Consider the following 11,754-nt stretch of genomic DNA (forward strand, 5'->3'; position numbering starts at 1 on the left):
ATATGTAAGGGTGCCCGCACAACTCCCTTCATCCTCACAACACTAGACAAATATATCTTACTAATAAGTCTGATACTGTAGATGAGGAGACTGACGTTTAGGAAAGGTTACACACTAGCACGAGAGGAGATGCAAACCTAGGTCTTTTTCATGTGACCACAGGCTTTTACCCATGACATCCGCATGCTCCTTGAGGTTAGAGGCACAGGGCTGAGATCCCCATCCTGACCTCTTTTCCTGAAAGTTTTGAAATCAATGGATTTACTCTCGCACACCCCCAACCGGGGACTTGGCCTGCCACCCAGGTATGTTCTCTGACTGGGAATTGAACCAGCAACCTTTTGGCTCATAGGACAATGCCCAATCCACTGACCCACACCAGTCAGGGCTCACCTGAATTTTTGAGATGAAACAGGAGCTGGCAAAGAGTGTTCACTCACTTGGCTCTGCTCCTAGGGGGTGCTTCTGTGGGAAATTTGAGCTTTGCCCCATGCCATGTCACACCTGTAGAAGCTGTGCTGGAAACTACTAAGATCCTAGTCTTGTCAGTTCTAGAGGCCACCTCCTACTCCTAATTAGATTCCTGGAGGCTGGGTGGAGTCGGGAGGGCAGGTAGAGGAAGTACCAAAGAAATATGCAACAGTGGGTGGTGCCAGCAGCTGGCCCAGCTAAGGAGCCCATAAACAAACAGACATCTGTCTTCTGCGAAATGTCAAGATAAAGGGTACAGTCACTTATGTTAACAAAAGACTGTGTGAAGAATGTCATAATATACTTTGAGGCGCTAACCACAGTATAACCTGGCTATAACAATCAAGGCAGACTTTTTTTCCTCCTCCCACCCTCTTCCAAGGGCCCCAGCTTCCCTCCCCAGAGGCAACCAGTTTCTTGGTATTCTTCCAGAGATCTTCTATAACAAGCCATATTCTTGGTCACTTCAGGTGACTCCTTACTCGCTTGGTTTCCCCAAGCTTGCAGTCCTGCGGACAGGTCTAGACTGTTCCCAGGTTCAGGCAAAAATGTGCTTGGCTCCACACAAGGGGCCTCTTCATTGGTTCACTGAGCAAGAGAAAAGGGGCCCCCTGCTCCTGAAAATATTTACATTAACGTTTGACAACGTAAAAGGGGACCCTTTGTGACATTTTAACCTGAGAGCCCAGAATATGAACATTTTTTTCATGCCTCAAGTGGAAGTTCTCTTAGTAAAACCCACACAAGGAAGATGTGTGTGCCAACTAGTGGAGGCCCTGGGAAAATTGTAACAAATGCTAATCTGTTCTTCGCTTTCTCCTTCCTGCAGGTACCCTTCCTTTTCCTTCCTGCGAGGTTTTCTTTCACCCTCACCCTCAGGCGCTCAGTATTTTCAGCAGTAAAGGCAGTCCAGGAAGTAATCTTTCATGCTGGCTCATAAAGAGATGTTTATGAATTAACGTGACTTTCCCCAGGATATTTGCAATTCCTGGGATAATGCTCTCAAGGGGTGAGGGAGGGGTGAGGGCTATCCTTTAGGACAAGAATATCAGAATGTTCAGGAAAGTGTTAATAATTTTTTTTAAATAAAAACATTGTTTTGGGGAAAATTTCGAGTATATACGAAAGTAGACAGAATGGTATAATGCAACCCCATGTACCTATTACTCAGCTTCACTAATTATCAATACCAGACTATCTAGTTTCACATATATGCCCAGCCACAGCCCCTGACACCCCACTGTACTGTTTTTTCAGTACCAGTGAATCCCAGACATCATATTATTTCACCCATAAATATTTTAGTATGCATTTCCAAACATAAGGGAACTTTTTAAACATGGCCACATTGGCATTATTTCACCTACAAAAAGTGATATTTCATATCATCCTATATCCAGTCAGTGTTCAAATTCTGATGCTCTCATAAACATGATTTTTTATTTTACATTTTGCTGGTTTTACAGGTTCTACTGTTCTCTATATTTCTCGTGAATAGGTTGTTGGACCTAGAACTCTGATCAGATTTCATTACAGTTGGTATTTTAAATTTCCAGCAGTAGGTGTGTAACATTTGGTTGCCTTTCATTTTGTGATGTTACCAGCCATTAGTGCTTAATACCTAAATTCGTTAATTCATTAAAGGTTGCATTGTACTTCTATCATAGGAGGAGATTCTCTAATTCTATCATTTCTTCTTCACTAACTTGCTGGACCATGTCCCTAATGACAGACTTTTTCCTTATCTAAATTTTGGTTACCCAATGATAAAGTTTATATAGAAAAGGCAGAATAAATGCTTGGTTCTCTCCCTTCATTTACTAATTTTTAACACAAGGAGTCAATTCATGAGATCTCCTAATGGTGATTAATCAAGTTTTTCTTTCTCTTTTCAGTGAATTATTAATTCACAGAGTTATACAAATCGATGCATTTTAATCCCTTGCAAACATGATGATGTATATAGTTTGAGAGAGCTTATTTGATATATAGCTCCATATTTGAAAATATATAAACAATCTACTTTTTAATGCAAGTTACAGAACGTAATCAGGGGTCTCGCTGAGATTTTCAAGGGTGAGGGATGGGGGTCAGAACTTGAGGATACAGATCAGATACTAGGGATGTGTAGGTTTAGAAATTTATGTAATAACAGGGCACGCCAACTCAAGACTGTGGACAGGAAAACATATAAAAACCCAAGCTATGACTGATGATAAAAGTTCAGGCAGCTACTTCTTTGGGAAGATTCTGGGGAAGGGGTGTGTGTGTGCATGTGTGCACGTGTGTGTGTGCACCTGTCTCCTCACAGAGGCTTTAGATCGGAGCTCCCTGCACACAAGACCAGTCCCTCCACCACAAGCGTGTGCAAGTATCTATACACACCCCAAAGCAACCCAGCCTCTCCCTGAGTGTGCTGGCAGGAGTCAGTCTTTGGCTACCTTTATAATGAGCTTATTAATTCATTCAACTATTTACTAAACACTGTCAGTCAGGAGCTACGCCAGCAGCTGAGGTGAGGACAAAGAGTAAGATCCATTCCTGCCTGTTCAAGGAGTTCACAGTCCTGTCCGGATATGAGTAACTATAAGTACACAGATCATCACAAAACACTGTGATGCACTCTGAACTGAGAGACTCTGAAAGCTAAGGAAACAGGGAGAACGGTGTTTTGGGCTGGAGGCCAAGCTGGGGCGGGGGAATCTGTTGCCTTCGGGCATTTGTCAATCAATCACATTCGTAGAACATTAGTACTGAACTCAAAATTGATCTAGACTCTGGATCTTAGGCTGTATGAGTTCTTTCAGCGGACTTCATGAACAGCGTATGTGTGTTCAAGACAGGATATGAGGGATATAGAACAACAGGAAATTAGAAAGCTGTGTAGTCATCAGGTTCCACAGCGTGTATTGTGTGTGGAGCAATAAGCTTTCTCGGTGGAGAATATTTTAGGAAAATGAGATAATGCCTGAGAATAGGAAAGCTTTGTAATACACTTAAATGCCATCTACATAAGATAGAAATGCAAAATATTATCATGCATAGTTGCTACCCTTTCTGTTCATCTGAATCCATAACAGGTTACCCATTGTCAAACCCAGAGCCTGGCATGTAGTGATCCTTAATAAATGTTTTCTCAGGTCTATCAGAGATTGGTTTATATTAGGTCTATCCTAAAACTGAAATATTTTATCAGATTATGTTATTCTAATTAAGAATGAGTGAAAAGGTTCACATCCCTCAACTACACTCTATTTTTTATATTTTCTGGCAAAGGCCTAGCATGCCTATGTTCATTCATTTATCAAACATTTACTAAACAGATACTGTGTTCTAGTCATGAGGCATCCAGGTTTTAAAAAGCTCGAACCTCAGCCCTGTCCTGGCAGCTCAGTTGGTTAGAGCTTCGTCTAGATGCGCCAAAGTTGTGGGTTCTATCCCTGGTCAGGGCATGTGCAAGAGTCAACCAATGAATGCATAACTGAGTTGAACAACGAATTGATGTTTCTCTCTCTCAAATCAATAAACATAAACGATCTCATAATCTAGTTAGGGAAACAAAGCAATTAACAAGCAATTACATTGTTGTGGGGTAAGCGCTGCTTTAGAATGGTGTGCAAAGGAACCCAAAGGATAGAGGAACACTGCTATGGAATGGGGGAAGGGCATGGAGAGCTACACAGAGGGTGTGCCCAGTCGAGGTTTCCTGGGGAAACTCTTAGGGAAAGAATGTTCCAGAGGGAGGAAATAGCTCGAGTAAAGGTGTAAAGATGTGTTTGGAGAACTGTCCTTGGTCCATGTTGCTGAGGAGGATGGGTGGCAGAGGAGAGGTGCAGGGGCAGGCAGGTGAGAGTCAGTCCATTAAAGTCCTTTTTTGCCTTCTGGGGCTGGGGTTGGGGGTTAGGCCCAGTCCCATATATGGTAAGGAGCCATTAACGGATTTCTAGCAAGGGGGTTATGTGGCCAGATTTGTGCTTCAGAGAACTCTCATTGCTGTCTGGTGTGGGTGACGAGGCTAGTCAGTCTCCCCTTCCAATGCCTCCCCCGAACAGTTAGTTTATTATCGATACTGCCCACCAACACTTTGGAGACGTTCTCATATGTTTACCAAAGGCTTGCTCCCACTTCTCGACATCTCTTGAAATGTGTATCTCAAGTTTCTCCTGATAGAATCATCCTAATTTGAGACTGTAGTGAATTAAGTTTTTGAAATCTACACCATCCATGCTAGTCCCTGTCTAGGGCATGGTTATAACATGAGAGGGTCACATGGGCCTGTTCTCTACAGCTGTTAACATTTTTTATTTATCAGTTTTATTTTAAGAGAGAGAGAAGAGAAATATCGATTTGTTGTTCCACTTATTCATGCATTCATTGGTTGATTCTTGTATGTCCCCTGGCCAGGGATTGAACACACAATCTTGGTGTAGCAAGACCACACTGTAACCAACAGAGCTATCCAGCCTGGGCCCCACAGCCTTTAACTTCTCTTCTTTCTTTGTCCTTGTGGGCTCAGAGACCCTGTATACCTCTGCCCAACAAATGTCAAGATCATTTGATTTGCATGTTAAGCCTGCGATTTCTATTAGGTATCCAATAGAGAAGTCCAGAAGGTAGTCAGACATGCATGCACATCTGGGGTTCAGAGGAGAGGTCCAGCATGCCCATGCATTTATGGGAGTTTGTCAGCATATAAATGAGGCCAGATGAGATCATCTACCATAAATACAGAGAAGAGGCCTGGGAACTAAGCCCTGGGGCCCTGCACATTTAAGAGCCTTGGGAGAAGAGAAAGAGCCAGCAAGGTGTCTAGGAAGGAGCAGCCATGGGGAGAACAGGAAAGCTGGTGTTGTCTCTCTTTTACTGACTGATCCTTCTCAGGAAAGGCAGGTTCACAAAGGAGTTACAACCAAGGACTGGACTCAGATGGATCTGGATTGAAATCTCAGTCACACATTAAATACTAAGTGAGTTTGTGCTTCATGTGTGCCGCTGGGTCCAGCAGAGGACCTGGAGAGCATTTATTGAGTACCCATTGATTACACGCTGGGCATATTATGAGTGCCAAGGGAATTTATGTGAAAATCGAAGACCCTGGTCTCAGGGAGCTCACAGTCCAGAAGGAGGGAGCAGTTCTAGAAGCGGATGATTCTCCATGACATCACAGTGTGAAAAATTCTTTAATGCACATGTGAGTCATGCACTGAGAGAACAGAGATGAGCAGTCATTCATCCAACCTGTGATGGCCTGGCTTAAACGTGATACATTTTTTCTCATTTGTCTTTTTCATGCCATCTTGTCCAAGATAATCATGACTCTTCTTGGGCATCACCGATCAATCTTTATATATAATTCTTTTTCTTTTAGAGGAAAAAAGTGAAAAAAATTCTTGGGGTAGAGTCTGTGGTCCTACTTTTTCAAAAATAAGGTTAAAAATTACCATCTTGAATGAACTGGAATCTATAATTGCCTATTAGCCCAATTCAACATCAGCTGCTGAAATGCTCTCCTACTTTTGACTGTTCCCAGATCTCTCCCCAGTGCAGCCTGCACGCATTAGGCTTGTCTCCCGAGGGTCCGCTGCATCTGCTGTGGTAGGCTTCGGCGATCTCAATCTTCTTCTTTGGGCAATGATTCACCTTCCTACTTGGGGGGCAGCTTTTCCTTTAGATAGCAAAGCCCCAAGAACATCAGCCTTTCTCATATTTAACAGCCGCACATTTCTCACGAACAAGGTTTTCTAGGGCCTTTTTGTGTCTCCGGGCTTTCTTTTCTTTGCATTCATTCCAGTCAAAACTAAACATTTTCAGGTAAAAAATGTGTAACTAAAGATGTGCTTTCTGACTGTATTATAAATTCTTGCACTGACAACTCCACAAGGGCAGATCGCCAAGCTGTTTGGAACTCAGTATTGAGCACAGAAGAATCCTAGCCTTACTCTGCAAATTTACAGCTCCTGCTGCTCTGCCTGCAGACATGACTAGGGGCTTGGGAGCCAAACAAATGTTTGGATGCTTGTGTCCTCTGATCCTAGAGTAACTGTAATCATAGTCGCTCTGATGGCTGGCATGGATGATAGTGAATGTATTTGTGACAAGGCCAATACATTTTCTAGTGGAAAGGGACATGAGGTTTACGTGGGCGAAGAGTTGAACATTGTTAGCTGGGATCCAAGGAGGAAATTTTTTCTTTTTTTTAAATTCTCACCTGTGCACATGTTTCCATTGACTTCAGAGAGAGAGGAAGGAGGAGAGAGAGAGAAACATCTATCAGTTGCCTCCTGAACATATCCCAACCAGGGATGGAACCTGCAACCCAAGCAAGTACCCTGACTGGGAATCGAACCAGCAATCTCTGTATGCACTGAACAATGCTCCACCAAACTGAGCCACCCAGCCAGGGCCCAAGGAGGAAAATTTTTTGACCACACAGGTATATACCCTGGAATCAGAAATAAAAAATGACCTTGGAAAATCCTTATACGGAAAAAAACTCAGGTAATTGCGTATTCCTGATTTTAAAATGAAGAAAACACTTGGCTTTTCCCTTAGAAAAAATAGTGTCACCAAACAGCAAGAAGAGCCCTGCTGCCCAACACCACCCTCAGCGCAAAGTTGCAGAGGCAAAGGTTTGTTGATCAAGGAAAGGAGTCTTTACTCAAAAGCAACACAATTTTGGAATAACAGCTTTCCATATACATTAGTCACTTAGAGTTTTAATCACTTAAGCCTCTCAATTAAGGCTAAAACCTTTAACTTTTTAGTTATAGCTTTCATCGCTCAAGCCTATCAATTAAGGCTAAACTTTTAACTCTTTAGTTACAGCTTTAATCACTTAAGCCTATCAATTAAGGCTAAACTCTTTAATACCTGAGATCTAGCATTTCCCCAATGTTGGTTTTTAGTTATCCTATTTCTATAGGATTAGTTTATAAACTAGAACAACATAAGATACAAAAGCTGCACAATTTTGGGAGAATGGTAGGCTCTGCCTTAGAGCTCATCCCCTCTAGACCATGCAAAGGATAACCCTGCCACTCTCTGCCAGGCCTGCCTGACCCTAGGCTGCTCCCAGAGTTCCTTCCTATCGTTGGGAAATGCAAGCAGCTGCAGCATTATCATCCAGGCATCCTTGAGGAGGAAGAGAGAACCTGAGAGGCAGTCTCTGCTCTCTTTATTTTAAATCTTCTGGCCCATAGTTCGCCGTGCTCAGGAGGCATTCAGCTTCTCAGCCAATCCCATCCTAGACTGTTTACATTACCTCAGGCAACCTCCCCCTGTGGCCCCTCACTAGTCTTCCCCAGTGATCTGATCGATCTCTGTATCAATAGTAGAGGTTGTTCTCTAAGAAGGGTATATATTATTTGAAGAATAGTCATCTTTCAAAGTTGTCCATCTGCTTCAGCCTTTAACTAAAAGGACTGAATGTCTTTTGCCCCGGCCAGTGTCCTCAGGTAATTGGAGTGTCCAGTAACTGAAAGGTTGCTGGTTCAATTCCCAGTCAGAGCACATGCCTAGGTTACGAGTTCTATCCCCAGTCAGGGTGTGTGCAGCAGGCAACTGATGGGTGTCTCTTACATTGATGTTTCTCTCTCTCTTTCCCTTTCCCTCTCTCTCAAATGAAAATAAAACAAACCTTTACAAAAAAAATCAAAGGATTGAGTGTCTTTTAATGTAGGAGTCCCAATGACACTTGAGTATAAAGGACTGAAGGAGTGAAAACTTCACATGTTGCAATCCTAACAACCAAAGCGACCATATCAGTAGGTAGGTCCTCTGGGAGGTGAGTAGATTCTCAGGGTGGAGCCCTCATGAATTGGCTTAGTGCCCTTTTCAAAGGGACTCCAGAGAGCAACCTCCCTCCTTCCTTGGGTGAGGGACACAGTGAGAAGACAGCTTCTAAGAACCAGGAAGTAGGCTCTCACCAGACACCAAATCTTCTTGGACTTTCCAACTTCAATAATTGTGAAAAATAAATGTCTACTGTTTATAAGCCATCCAGTTTGTGGTATTCTGTTTTAGTGGCCCCAACAAACTAAGACATCGAGCTTCTACATGAGTAGCTTAGCAAGAAGCCCAGTCTCCGCTTGGTCTGGCCAAGCCTGTCAATCACGTGCACCCAATACAAAGGGTCAGTCCTGGTTACATTCATCTTCGATAGTCACTGCTAAACCTGGCTGTGCTCCAAGGGAACATTCTTTCCACATTCCTCTTCCCCCCACCTCCAGCTTGTTACACGCAGCCTCAGGTGTGCCATGCCAGAGCTAGCTCTCAATGGGACCACTCCTTAGGGTCCGAATTCTGCAGCTGAGAAGTGCATGGCCTTTTCCCCTGCCATTCCCATAGTGCCATTCTGGATGGGTTGGAAGGAAGCTTCAACATCACGTGTTTCCAGAGCCAGTTCTCCCCTCTGACGAACTCTAGGTCACTGGTCCAGATTCTCCCCTGTCTCACGGTGAAGTTTATTTCAGTGGCCTTGTCACAGCTGTCTGTCATTGAGCCTCAGTCCGGGCACCCCTAGTTTATATGACATGTTCTGGTAACTGAATCTCAAAGAAACAAGATCAATAATGTTCAAGATGAGCTGTTCTTACTGTTGAGCATTATTTGCTGTCTAAGCACAAGTTCCTGTAAATTAAAATGCGTGAACCAGAAAGGAAGGAGAGGAGTTGACTCTCTGCTCCCAGATGAGTGGTGTGTGTGTGTAGGGAAATGAACAGGCTATAGAGTCCAGGCCCCGAGAGCATATTCTTCTGAGATCCCGGACTCTCCTTTCTTGTGATTTCCTAAGAGAATTTAGGGTAGGACCAATATAAATGTATTAAAGAGAGATTCCGGGTGACAAGGAAATTTTATAGCCTCTTGCTAATTTGCCATCATCAGTGTACAGTCTAGAATTCATGAACTTATGGCCAGGTTGTATAGACGCCTTGCATGGCCAGTACTAACCACATAGAACATTTCTATCAGTTTTGACAAGCACATCGCAGGCCAGCTAGGAATCATACTGTAGGCATGCCAGGAAAGCCCAGACCTGTCTGTTAAGAGCGCAGAGAATCCAGAGAGAGGGAAAGAGGTTTCTTTGGCCTATCCCAGTTTAAGTTGGCACAAGCCAATTAGTAATGTATTTCCTCTAAGCTCTGCCTTTAGGGAGTAAAATGCTGTGGCTCTTTCTGTGAAAGAGTTGATCACCTTCTTGGGAAAAGCAGGAGGATGCACTCCTAGAAATCATTAAGACAACAGACTGCTTGGGACTTCTGGGCATGACTGTTGTTAGCTGTCCTGGTGACTATCGTATGAACAGCTACATTTGGAGACAAACACATGTCTTCTCAGAGGGTTCCTCTGCACAACAACCACCTGATTCTTGGAATCAAGGGAGAATGTGCTCTTGATGGTCAGGGCACTTGGGTTGAGAGTTGAGATGACAGCAGCTGGCATCTCTTCTGTCTGGCCCAGAGCTAGGGTAGAAACTGTTTCCCCAGGCTTCGCCATTCACCATGTGTTTTTGACCTGGGAAAGTAGGCACAGGTATGTCCCAGGAGAGTGTAGCTACTGTGCCTGGAGAGCTGGCTTCCTTGTGGTGGTGAAGAATCATCTGAAAAGATTAAAAAAGAAATGTCTAAGTCAGGTTGGGTGGCAACAGGGGCAGGGACTTCTAATCCAACCCCAGCATTGGATTAGAAGAGGTTGGCCATCTCCTGAGAGAGTGAGCTAGGTATTTTTCGCAAAAAGTAAAGGCCCCCAGTTTTCGATGGGGCTCTGAGAAAAGTCACTTTTAATTATGCTAATTACACCAACAGAGCTCTTAACTCCCCAGGAGAGCGTTTCATCTTCAAAGGGGCTTCAGGACAGAGCATCAACTGTTGACAGGAAAGTCTGCAGTTCCAGAGCCCAGGTAAGAGGGGCCCCAGCTGTGTGGGCCGGGGCACTTGGTAGGGGCCTGAAAGGCCAACACCCAAGGACTTCTCTGGCTTCGGGGTGGGGAGCAGGTCAAGGCAAGGATGTGTGTCCAGAAACGGGCCCCCCTGATATTGGAGAGGTGGGCAGGGGCGGGTGGGGTGGGGGTGAGTGTCAACCTCAGTCCAGTTCTGCAGAGCCCTGGCCCCCTGCATTGGGGTTGCCAGATAAATACAGGACACCCAGTTTGAATTTCAGATAAATAAAAACACATGTGTGAGCTACACACACACACACTCAGGCATGCACAGCCCTTGTGCCGTCAGGGACTGCGCTTTCTCCCTGACAGACTCCTACCTGAGAGGTCAGCAAGTCAGGGCGTGTTCCCTCAGAGCCACAGGGAACAGGGCCTCGCCAGGCCTGCCCAGACCCAGCCCCTTTCCCACCCTCCTGTGGGAATCGAGGAAAGTCCTCCTCACAGCCCTGGAGGGGCGGGAGCTCAGAGTGTCCATCCTTCTCACCTCCCTTACTTGCCTTGAGTTGGCAATGAAACCGCCGCGGAAGCGGAATGTCTAAAGTTCCCCTTCCCTCCCCTTCCATCTTTTCTTCTTTACACCCTGACACCCACGCCACTGACCCTGGGGCCACCTACTCCCTACCCTCTGAACAGCTGGAACAGAAATACCTTTGTGACAAAAACCAGAGAAAAATGGTCACTGGGCTGAGAGGAGCTTCCTGGCAGTGGAATCCAGGCCGCCAGGACGGGTCTGGGCCTGAGCTAGAAATGTTGCTGGTTTCCTGGGCTGGGCGGGAAGGGAAGACAAGCTGGCACTTGCCACAGCACAGAATAGTAACTGGGAGGCGGGGACGCGTGCTTTGAACCAGAGCGAAACTCACGGGGCCTCCAGACATTGACTCATAGAGTTTCCCAGGCCCCTGTAGCTCCAGATCCAGCCCCCGGGCTCGGTCGGCCAGGGTCAAGGACAGAACAGGTTGCCTTCTTCACAGCCCCGGGACAGACAGACGGTCACACACATCCTGGGATATTACTTCAGGCCTGTGGGCAAGATTAAAGTTTCAAAGCTTGAGTTCCCCTTCCTGGCCTAATGGAAAGGGCATGAATGAGACCAATTGGGTAGGGTCAGCTTTCTGCTCACCATTTACCAGCTGAGTGACCTTGGATAAGACTCTTTTGAAAATTAAATTTTTTAAAATTCCTCAATGTACTTGAAAATAAAGCCCTTTAGAGAATGGAAGCGTATGAAAGATAAACCTGGCTGGCTGGCCGGTAGTGCTGTGCAGGGGGTTGGGGCTCTGAGCCCCAACTGTTCCTTCTACTACAAGATTCTGAAAAGATTCCAGAAAAGTCAGTGTTGGGAAATG

Source organism: Pteronotus mesoamericanus, unplaced genomic scaffold (assembly GCF_021234165.1).
Source record: "Pteronotus mesoamericanus isolate MK-2021 breed Mesoamerican mustached bat unplaced genomic scaffold, CSHL_Meso_final scaffold_705, whole genome shotgun sequence".
Lineage (NCBI taxonomy): Eukaryota > Metazoa > Chordata > Mammalia > Chiroptera > Mormoopidae > Pteronotus > Pteronotus mesoamericanus.